Here is a 12,919-nt window from a genome sequence, read left to right on the forward strand (position 1 = left end):
TTCGCGAGGTTCTACAACCACATGTTTCCCTGCTGCTTTTGCTGTGGAAAGCTTCCCTGCATTCCTCATCGTGCCGCTTTAATCTGCATCACCATTGCCTTCTCCTTCAACTTTCTCTGCTTCAACTCAATCTTGTCACAACAGTACTTTGTAAACTGCAATGCTGCATCAATCGGCTTTGCTTGCCAGTAGATCAAATGACTCTTAATCATCTGGCTAATTTCGGGTCTCAATCCTTCAACAAATCTAAACACAAATGAATCATGTCTTTCAGCTCAATCATTTCTGTGCCACTGTAATGTTTGAACGCCTGAAACAATCTCTCATAATAGGCATGTATTGACTCATTTGCTTCCTGTGCTGTCCTGTCTATTCACTGCCAGTCAATGTTCTTGGGCGAAATTCTCATTTTAAAAAATTCAGTCACCGTATAGTAATATTTCATTACATCAGAAAATGGTGCACCTTTTGCTGAATCCCTCTGAGGTTCTCTCATAGGCCAATCTATGCTTCTATTGCACCCGTAAGTCTGCTAGAACTACTATTTCTAACAGGGTGTTCAAATTTTCCCATAGGCTTTTTGTGAGTTTCACAAACCTATCTGTTTGCTGGTACCACTCTACTGGCTTCTCACTCAACCTGGGATAATCATTTGTAAATAACTACTTGTCACTCCTGCTCCAAGGGACATAAACAAATTTCCCTCCAGAAATCTCTCTCATTGGTAAGATTTTCACTGGATCCTCAGTCTGCTGCACGTTTGAAGTAAGATTCGCAGATTCTCTTTTCTTCTTGTCTTTTCTTTGACCATCTGCCTTCCCATTTATCTAATGCTCCCCATGTTTGAATACTCTGAATGAATTTCCTAATGTGAATTTTCATTCCAGGTACCCTCATGTTCTTAAAGTCCTTTAAGTCGAACTCTAATCTGTAGCTCCTCTTGAAATGCTTTGTTTTCTCAATTTCTATGTCTTATCTTTCTGTCAAGTCTTACAATTTCCGATGTACTATTCCTGCGTTGTTAGTAATCAGTTTGTGCAAGTAGAGCAACTTGTATTCTCAGAAAGATTCAAACCTGTCTAATCCTCTTGTTTCCTCAATTAGGTCCTCTGGTTTTATTCTAAGACTGATCCAATTCAGGGCACTCCCTCTGCTGCAATCTCCTTGAGTGCTATTCAAGCACTCTTACCAATCAGTTAACTGCTGAGCTGTCAAACCTTGTAATGAAATGTTGTTATTGCTTACGCTGGGCACTTGCTGTCACATTAGGCTTGGAGTTTCTGGTGTCACCATGCTTGGACTGGAACCTACATTGAATCTTCCCTGATTATTTGGGGGAGTCCTAAAATAACTCAAATTGATTAATGGGCCGGTTCCATCAAATGTCGGTCTCATGGGGGGGGTCATCATTCTTCTGTTTTCTTTGAACCTCTCCCTCTGTAATGCTTGGGTTCAGGGTTTTCTGCTCATTGCTCTTATTGTTTTCCTGGGCAAACAACGGTATGACTGGAGCTATGGTAACCGGTACTGACAGTGCATCTGGACTTAGTCTGGCATTTGAGTCTCTCGGGTACATTACCCCTGTATTCTGACTTATCAATGCAGACATCTTTTACTGTGAACCTGTTATGGGAGTGTATCTCGGGATTGTCTGTGTTTGTATTGGGGGCATCAAATTCGGGGTCAACTCTATCTGGATCAAAATCGGCTTCTGGTAAACTTGTCCTGTTGACACTACTAAGTTTGTTGCAGTATCTACAATTGGAGTATCTGGAAAATTCTAGGAATATCCATCTGTGGCATAGGCTCTTGAATCAGTGGAGTAGCTGGAATATTATGACTAACCTCAATCGGGCTCTGTTTAGAGTCAATTGGTACCAGAGCTGTAGGGCCTACACTGGTACTTCTCTCAAGTACTGCATATGATAGGGGACGATTTTTCAATAACTGCAAAATAAACTCATCATCATTTGACTCTTCATTGTGTGTTAAAGACTTCCTACTCTCTGTGGATTTCTGCTCTCTGTCGTCCGAAGGATAGGAATACCTTTTTAGCCTCATTCCTGTTATCTTGGGTAATTGCTCAAAACAACTTAATTCCCTGTAAATTCTCAGTTCTCCAAAATCTTTGCTCACTATTCCATCTAGCCTTTGCTCAGTCTATTCAGCTTTTCTCATTCTTCTCTCAAATTTCAGTTGCTGTTGTGTCTATCAAAAAGCACCCAAATTGCTTATCCTTCAATTTGTGAGGAGGTTTCAAATTTTCTAAAATCCTCAAATTAAAAGTTCCATGGGCCGAGAATGCTAAACTCCCATCTCTCTTGGTTTCTTTGCACCATTGTTTCAGCCCAGGTGTACCTTCTGGTGGTATAATTCTCCTATTCTAGTTGGAATAAACGTATCTCCCCTAGGGGCACTCTTTAAAGCTTTGAAAATGTTAATTTCTGTAATTTACGCTACTTTCAACCAAATCAGGAAGTGACTTTCAATTCCCAAAATACTTTTCACTGATCTTCTCAACCAATTACACTTCACGGTTGTCCACCAATCGGTTTGCGGCTTTTCACACTAACCGACCTATCCCAGCGTGGCTCCAATGGCATCACACTCACATGTACAGCGGCTGACAAAGCCTTTCGGCTTGCCGTCCTAATCACAGATCTGCGCAAACAAAATGGAAATAATTTGAGCACTAAATAAAACCCAATACACAAATTTCTCTGTTTCCTATGGGTAGGTAACACAATTCCTTCAGAAACCTTACTGATTTGTCTCTGTAGCAAGCATAATTCGACCAGCAAATTTTACTCTCAACTTATCATTCGATCGTTTTGGTGCACATTGGACTCACCAAATCACTCACTTAAACATGCACTCTTGAGTTTGTTAACCATGCCTGATTGACCTATTAAACAGACAAATTACAACATAAACTGAGTGTCTCATACACTTATTTTATACTCTGTAGTGTTGGACCACGCAGGGTCCATATATCAATAACCACATGGACAATTTTTTAGCACAAAGTCCACACACATGTGAAGTTCGACGACTTTACTACTCTCACACTTTGAAGTACTCAAACTCCCTAAACAACTTCATCTGGAGTACGCAAACTCCCAAACACTCTCAAACATCACAATTCACCTGCGACATGCAAGCGCAAAACTTATTTCATTCATGCTGTCACTAGAACACCAAGAACATTCTCAAAAAAGCATTGGCAAGCTCCAAGGTTTTGTGAAAGTCATGGTAGGTTCTTAGGGAGACATAGGCCCTCATTATGACCCTGGCAGTCCATGGACAGCCACTGCCAAATGGCCGCATCCCTGCCTGCCATTTTATGGCTGCCCGCCAGGCTGTAGGTTTCCACCTGCAGTCCGGCAGGAGTCAGATAACCGCTGAGGTCATTCCCACCCAGGATACTGCCATTGCCACAAAATTCTGCCGGTAAGGCATCCCGACAACAGGAACTTGTGTTCCTGTCACCGGGATACCCCCCAAATACATCAGAAACACACGCACTCATGCACAAACACACACACAATCTCACACAGGCACCCCCACACACGAACTCTCAACATTCACCCCCATAGATACAAATACATACCCATACACATCACACACGCACACATACACTCTCCATCCCCTACCCCCTCCCTTCAACTACTTACATACATGCATGCACATGCATGCACTCACTCACTCACACCCCACTTACCCCTTCCACATTCATCCATGCAAACACGCCCACCCCTGTCCACATGCATACACACATGCATCACCAGTGCCACAGTTACACACAGGCACAAATGCACAGACACTCCCTCTCCATCCCCCCCATTCATAAGCGCATATATACACTCACACACACCCATTCACGCCCCACCACCCCCCTCCCAATGCGGAAGCACTTACCTCGTCTGATGAGTCGCTCCCGTTAGGGGACGGGACTGGCGCTCCCACCGCCAGAACCGCCACATCACCAGAAGACTGCCACACAGAATAACTGGTTGTACTTCTGTGGGCAGTCTTTTTCTGCCATGGCGCTGTCAGAGGTGGAACCAACTAAGCGCCGACGACCGCCATGATTTATGCCGCCAGATATCTGACCGCTGCCAGTGCGGATATCTGGTGGCAGTCATTAAACGGCCAATGGAAGACTACCAGCACTGGCGGTCTTCTGGCAGCTGTGGCGGTCTTTCCATAATTAGGGCCATAATCTTTTCAATTTGTATCATCAAATCTGGAAATCTCAACCTTTATCAACTCCTCTATCAAATCTGTGAACTATAATGATCTCTTAAGGAGACTAACCATCCGACTCTGCTAGTATAATCTACTCTTTTACCTATCGCTAAAGAGAAAAGGACTCTATGGAGACCTCTTAAGTAGACAAACCATCCTACTCTGATATCATCTCTGTTACCGCGTCTGTGCTTTTTTGGTCTTTTAGTGCTGATTTATCAGGGGATGCGTTAGAAGTTCGATAGACCTTTTGACTACGCTTAGAGTGATTCCACCATAAGTCCTTAACACAATACAATTACACCATCATAATCAATAAACATCATCAAATATTCTTGGGAGTCTGTAATCTTCACACAACATGACCCCTTGGCCACTAATTATCACAGTTACAATAGAAAGTTTATTTCCTTATATTAACAATGCTAATGTCACGTAAATTAGTCTCAAAACCAAGTGGTAAACATACATAAACAACACCAGTTTACCAAATCTTCCAAATAATCTCAATTTAGCTAATACATTGACAATTAAGCATCCAAGAGTCATAGTACAAATTAAGAGTAAGAAAAACTGCACAATATAAATAGCATACATCTAGATTCAGCAAATGAACAACATCAACTCTTTTAATGATAATTTGTTAACATTTTCGGTGTCTCCCTAACTAACCTTCTGATTAGAATAGCATGTTTGGGCTTTATGCAAAACAATTTTAGTCAAAGTTAATTTGGAAAAACACCTAGCTATGTCTCTATCAAAATAGTGGTTGGTACTAGAAACAAAGAAATAAACATACAACAAGAGCAATAGCATTTAGTTATACTTCTCCTCATATGGATCAGCGAGCTGTGATCAATATCCACGCCAGTTGGACATCTGTTCGGCCAGCTTCAGCAACGGGTAGTGAAAGGAAATAGCTTAGATACAGGGTACTCTAAGCTATCTGAACCATTTAAAAAGCAGTATCTAATGGATCAGCATTAGAAATTTAAGCAATAAAATTACAGATAGAAATAAATCATCAGGAGCTGTCCAACACCTTCAACAGAACGGAATACCTGTGGATCTACTCTGTGCAGTTGGGCAAAAAAAAAGTCCTCAAGATCTTTCCACGTTGCCATTGGTCAGAAAATCATATGTTTACAATTAATCCAATAGAAATAAAAACCCAAATCTAAAATATAACTAAAGTGTCTTTCACACGTCGATGATTGGCTCCTCTGCTCCTGTTCCCATTGCCAGACTCGTTAGGTGACCTTTTTGTATTAATCTGTACTCCAGTCAGTGTATCCATTGTTAGCTCCTTAGAACATCGCTGTCTCACACATCAAACTATACAAAATAACAACTTCTACTACAAGACATTCTAGCAGGCAGCTCTCATGAGAAAGTTAAAGACATCTGCTAATGTTTGGTCAACACAATGTGAACAATAAGTGTATTAATTTCTCTTGATATACATTCCCACGATTTTATTAAACAGTGCAGCTTAATATGAGGCTTATGCAGGCTAGACTGTTGTAATCATAGACAGGAGTCCAAGCTTCAAGTTAAGTACTTTATTCACCGAACTCTTCATACAGCCATCTGATCAGCTCCTCACTCAACATTCTAACTTGGGCTCCCGGCTAGACCATCAGTCATCACATTCTAAGGTGAGTTAGGACTGTACCATTTCCAGTATCTACATTCTAACAACTATATAAGTTTAATATATAAACATACTTAAAGGCCTAATAATTATACTATGTTACAATATTCTTAACAGGTATCTCAATGTTTAACTGTAATATTATTTTCGCCTATTAACAAGGAATAAGACTTGTTGATATAAAATGTACTTCATGTGCCTTACTTACAACATATCTCCCCTACTTAGCGAGAAAAGATAAAGTCCTTACACCATGCAGGGCTTCTTCTGATCCGAGTGCTACATTGTTGGTCCGCCAGACCAAAGGACTCATTTGCTGTGGTCAACCTTTCTCTCTCATCATTCTTCGACTCCTGATGGCGCACTATTCTGTCCATGCTCCAGCATTTGCCATCCTCTAATCTGACAACATTTTAAAAAATGTCTCTGATTCTAAGTGGATCTGAGAATTTGCTATTTCCATGTTGCAACTTATCAGGGAGTCTGACCTTCACTCTTTGTCCTACTTGCCAAAATCCTTCTTTAGTGCCAAATTTATCATTGTACCAATTCCTATATTTTTCTTGCTTACGCTTAACACATTCAGCACTAACTTCCTTCTGCTCGTGTACTTGTTCACCACCTCTCAGCCAGTTAGGATTCAGTTTAGTACCAGGGTGTCTACCCTTCAAGGATTGAAATGGTGATACACTTGTGACTGCATTAGGTGTGGTGTGATACGCCCATAACATTTGTCTTAGCGCATCCTCACATGGCTTCCTTGACACCTTCGCTCCCTGAATGCATTCCTTGAACATTCTATTCATCCTCTCACCAACCCATTTGCCTTAGGGTTATATAAAGCAGTCCTAAATTGACAGATGCCCCAATTATTCAAGAAAACTTTCATAGCATCCGATGTAAATTGCACACCATTATCTGTCACTAATGTGGTGGGAACTCCTTCACTCATGAATGATTCAGTTAAGAATAAGATCACATCCCTCGTTGTGATTTGATTTACAAGTTTGAATAATGTCCAATGAGAATGATAATCAATTAAGACACAAACATATTTTCCCTTGCAACTTAGGTGATCAATTGGTCCTATAATGTCCAACCCGAGTTTGTCCCACGGTTTAAGCGGCACACTCATTGGTGACATTGGAGCTTTGCGTGTTATGTTAGTTCTATCACTAAGTGCACATGTTGTGCATTCTCTCACAGAGTTTTCTACTATCCCATCCATTTTTGGGAACCAGTATGTAGCTCTTAATTTATTTTTCGTCATGCTCCTCCCTAAATGACCTTCATGTGCTAACTCTATTAGTTTGTTCCACAATTTCTCTGGAGGTATGACTCTCTCCCCTCTCGTGATTAGATTATCAGAAATATGAAGTTAAGATCTGATACCCCAGTATCCCTTAAGGTCATCCTCCACATATTTTAGTCTATTTGGCCACCCGTTGACAATTTTCTCTCTCAATAGGTTCAATACATTGTCTTCCCTGGTTTCTTTTACCCATTCCTCCTTAGTTAAACTTGCCAGTTCCACCCACAGTAAGGGTTCGGGATTTATTATTTCCTTCCTATACTCCTGTTCAACAGTATTTTCTGATTTTTGCTTCGTGGACCTGGACAGGTAGTCAGCTATTGTGTTTTTGCTACCAGGCACATATATCACTTCGAAATTGTAGCTTCCGAGACCTAATATCCACTTCGCTATACGAGGAGTGGCACATTCTCTACCTTGAGTGGTAAATACATTGACTAATGGCTTATGGTCAGTTCTTATTGTGAATGGTAAACCCCAAAGGAAGAATTTGAAATGATTTACAGTCCAAAAACAGGCCAACGTCTCTCTTTCAATAGTCGAGTAGTTCCCTTCTGCACCACACAATGCTCTAGATGCAAAAGCAACAATCTTGTCTTGCCCATCAACGCATTGGGATAGGGTTGCACCCAATCCCTGACCACTGGCATCCGTGGTCACCCAAGTTTTATGCCTGGATTCAAAAATTCCCAAATGTGGAGAATTGTATATTGCTCCCTTAATCATGTTAAATGCCTGTTGACATTCTACATCCCATACGAATTGCACATCTTTTTTTAACAACTTCCTCATAGGTGCTGTAACCATAGCGAAATTATATACAAATTTAGCCATATATTCAGCCAGACCTAGGAAAGATCTGAGTTCCTGTTTGTTTGGAGGAGCCACAGCTTCTCTTACTGCTTCGACTAAATCATATTTAGGATGGACCCCTTCCTTTGAAATTCTATGACCTAGATATTCTACAGACTCTACTCCAAAACAGCACTTTTCCTTTTTAATAGTAATTCTGGCCTGACATAAAACTTTGAATACTTCTCTTAGAGTATCATCATGTTCTTGTTTGCTATTGCCGTAAATCAACATGTGGTCCTGGAAACATAGAACATGGTTGATGTCTTTCAGGATATTTTGCATGATGCGCTGGAACACAGCCGCAGCGGACGCTAGCCCAAACGGCATTCTACAATACCTGAAAGCTCCCAAACGGTGTGATAAAAGAGGTGAGCGAACGCGAAGAGGGGTGCAATTCAACTTGGTGATATGCTGAGGAAAGGTCGATGACACTAAAAACTTTTGCCGGGCCCATTGTACTCAACATCTCATTAATCTCAGGCAAGGGGAATCTATTGCTAATCCATTGTGCTTTGCACGCGTGGGTTCGAATCCCATCCTCGTCGCCAATTTAATGTTGTAATCATAGACAGGAGTCCAAGCTTCAAGTTAAGTACTTTATTCACCGAACTCTTCATACAGCCATCTGATCAGCTCCTCACTCAACATTCTAACCTGGGCTCCCGGCTAGACCATCAGTCATCACATTCTAAGGTGAGTTAGGACTGTACCATTTCCAGTATCTACATTCTAACATCTATATAAGTTTAATATATAAACATACTTAAAGGCCTAATAATTATACTATGTTACAATATTCTTAACAGGTATCTCAATGTTTAACTGTAATATTATTTTCGCCTATTAACAAGGAATAAGACTTGTTGATATAAAATGTACTTCATGTGCCTTACTTACAACATAGACCTAAACCTCGCTGACATAAGGCCTATAATTAATAAGTAAATACATAATGTAAAACTATTAATATGACATACTACCACAATTTTCTTAAAACATGCAGTTCAATTAATAATACTGTGCATTTAATAAAGCATTACATATTTTATGATGATACTATGCATTTAATAAAGCATTACATATTTTAAGATGACCACTCAAGTGGGCACATTTTCCAAGTCACACATTATTTTTTATATTAGACAAATTCTATGCAAACTCTTAATCCAAAATACATATAAAATTCATTAGTAATAAATTCAGCGTTCACATTAGTCACAATATATGTGTACTCCCTGTTCTTCTAAATTTCAACCCTATGATGAATGGTGCATAGTCGGAGCTAGGTATTCTACTTTATTCACTGAAAAATCCATCAAGTGTTTCAGTGGGATCATCTTCTGCCCGTTACTGCTTCTGTTCACCATGTTCTTAAGCATATGTGCAGACTGCTCCCAGCCCCAAATGGTGTCAATTTGAATTCTGAATATCAAAGTTCACTTTTTTGATAAAGTAGAAATGGATCCCATGTTACAAATTACTGAAGGTTTCCATTTTAATTTCTATGGGGGTTTTGACTAGTGACTAGAGTCGCATGAGCTCCCTGTGATTGAAACTTAAATTCTAGTGTACATTCATGGATTCAAGGATTATGTTTTGATAATGTTTTATTTCCCAACAAATGTAAATTAAATATATGCAATAGGATTATGAAGTCTTGCAAAAACAATATTTGAAGAAGTGTTAAAAAAACAGTTCTTCCAATCTTTTGTTGGTTTATCTACTAATTTTTAGTAAGTTTCACAAGAGAGTGTTCTTTATCTTTTGCTAAAACCTTATGATTATTCTCTTGTTTATATCGCAAATGTTTATGTAATCATTTTACTGATTTTGCTGACACCAACTCCAGAATTTGGGACTTGGACAACATGGAGAACAATGGCTGTTAAATATACTCATTATTAATTGATATGATCCTCCTCTTTTCTGTGCTATTAGTTTCTGAAAATAGATATAGACGATTTACACCAACATGGTTATACCTTCTCCATTCAGGCTCCTTTTCTCTATTGCCTTCGAATATGAATGTATTGTGTGTAATATAGTATTTGAAGCAATTTTATTACAGTACAAATGTTGTATTATTCCTGCTTAGCTTTTATTTATGTATAAACACAAAAGGGTAAAGAAAGCAAGACAACTAAGGAAAGTGTGATGGTGAAAAGGGAAGAAAAAGGAAGGCAAGAATGGGCAGAAGTGGTCATATCTTGCAGATCTGTGCATTCTAAAGATCATTTACACTACAGTGTATGCATTTCTTCACCCTGATATAGAAAACTCCAATTCAGTTGATTACAAAATAAGGGAGCCATCTGCATTCACTGGTTGCACCAAACTGTTCATTCAAATTGCAACTCTTTGTTAAATGTTTTTCCATTGAGTTGACACATCTTGTTTACTCAGCAGTAACTCGACAATTCATTTAAGCTTTCACACTCATAGCAGGAAACAGGGTATTTGGAGTAAACCATTGACAGAAAACAGCTCAAGGAAGTGTGCTATTCTTTCTAAACAATAACAGCTCTTGGCTGCAATGGCCATCTATGAATTCAGGCCGAGATTTATTAAGGTTTTGTGTCACAATTGTGCCATGCGAGTGGATAAAGGGTGATGTAAAACCTAGAATGAGATTTACCAAGCCACGTAAGGCCACATCGCGTGACACTGCAAAGCTTGGTGAATCTGTAGCAACGCAAGGCAGCACAAGACACTGCATTGCGTTGCTCTGTATGCTGGGGACATTAAATGGGTAGAGCGGGGGTGTACCCACTAATGCACCCATGAGTTCTGAAACATTCTCAGATTTACCAATGTTGGTTGCATTGGGAATGTATTAGAACTATACGCCTTCTATCCAGAGGAGCAGCAAAGGGAAATATCTTTATTTCACTTTATTGTTTCCTTTTTCTAGTTGTGCTGCATTCTGCGTTCGCATGGCACAAGGGTGCCTATGTTGGTGCTAGGCTGCAGAATGAATGAATCAATCAATCAATGGATGAATTAATTAATGAATGAGATATATAAATTGCAAAAGCTGTTCAGAGTCAGAGTGTCCCAGCGCTAGGTTGTATCAAGAAGAACAAGCAACTGAGCCCTTCCTGGACTGCTGAACTCTAAGTAAAACAAGAGGTCAGGTCACATCTCTTTGAAGAGGTTTGTCTTTAGGCGGGCCTTAAAGGTGGTCTCTGATGATATGCTGTGAAGAGAATTGGAAAGAGAATGCCACAGCTTAGGGGCAAAGAAAGTGAAGGAGCGGCCCTCGGGATGCATAAAAAAGTTTGGTTAGTGGATCAAAAGGGTATGAAGAGGTAGTCCTTTTGAATCTTGTACCAAACATAGACCAGGCCTATCTAAACGCCTCACTGAATGTGAACATGAGAGTTTAGCATTTTATTCTAATAGGTAGCCAGTGGAGGGCTCTAAGGCCCTTCCAAATTGAGTAACATTAAAAAAAAATCAAAACCTGTCAGGTGGCTGAATTCTGTACCCACTTTAGTCTGCTGGTCAACTCTTGAGAAGATCCAAGAAGGTGGGCATTTGCATAATTCATTTTTGATGTGATTAGAGCATGGACAGACTCCTGCAACAGCCTTAAGTCATGAGGATTGTAAGATAATTCAGTATTTATTTTTACCCCAGAATTATTTGAAGGCTGTAGGAGCTAGGGGTTGTCACAACTCTGCAGGTCATATTCTGCTCAAGTCGACTTCAGAAGATGTGTCACATACTAAGATCCTGGATTTTTCGGAGTTCAGGCAGAGGCAGCTTTTTCAGATAGTGCACCAGTTCAGGCGGAGGAGGGTAGGACTGTGCCATATATATTGTTAGATATGGTGCAATCCTGCACTCTCCTTTTCACACAGCACAGCAAGTTTTCTAGCTGCATTCTATGAAAACGTTAAATCTGGCCCTCAACTTTTTGGGTTTCAAATATCAGAGAATGCAGAGACTTTCGGGATGGATCATATAATATTTTTGACTGTCGCTATTTTATGTCCTCAAAGGTAACGCAAGGTAGTATTTGTGAAAACAGCTTTTACTGCCATATTATTAAAGGTTTCTGGAGGTACTTGTGTGGCAAGATTGTTTGTGCATGTTTGTTACTTCATTCTTTTGTGCCATTGTTGGGATCTTTTGTGTCTGTTGTGTTTTTATGCTACATTAATGCAATGTGATGTTTTGAGTTCTTATGTGATAGTTGGGTTGCATTCTATTTTTACTCGTTTTTTGTGCCATGACATGTTGTTTCAATTGTGTTTTTATGTTGCTTTGTGTATGTGATTGTAGTATCTTCTTTCATTTACTCTAGATATCTCAAAAAATGCTGCTGCCTTTCCAGTCAAATATGCATGTCTTTAAAGTTCTCATGACAAGCAACAATTAACCACTGTCTACACTGGTAAAATAGCACTTCTGTAGCTCGACAATGTTTTAAGACAACATTCATCCCAAAACTGTGTACTGTGTTTTAAATTAGCAATTGCACTACTCACTCGATTACTCTGGTGATTACTGAAGACCATTCATTCAGTTAAAGAAATGTTTGAAAAGTGAGAAGCCTTCCTTGGGTAAATAGCCACAGATTTCCGTGAGGAGTTCACTTCACATGGATCTATTTCACCAATACATTTTCCAGGATTCCGTCAAAGCTCCTCACTACCATGTGTGTGTCTCCCTCTGTCATGGTATATTGTGTGCATACCCTTAGTTATTTCTTCGCTCGTCAGAATTGTTGTGCTGATTACTGTAGGTAAGCAGTGAAACAAACATAATTTCTGAAAAAAACACATTTACTTCCAGTATTTTACTTCATTATTGCTATTTCTCTTTTAAGATGATGAGAGTATTTT

This window comes from Pleurodeles waltl, chromosome 2_2 (assembly GCF_031143425.1).
Source record: "Pleurodeles waltl isolate 20211129_DDA chromosome 2_2, aPleWal1.hap1.20221129, whole genome shotgun sequence".
In the NCBI taxonomy this organism is placed as follows: domain Eukaryota; kingdom Metazoa; phylum Chordata; class Amphibia; order Caudata; family Salamandridae; genus Pleurodeles; species Pleurodeles waltl.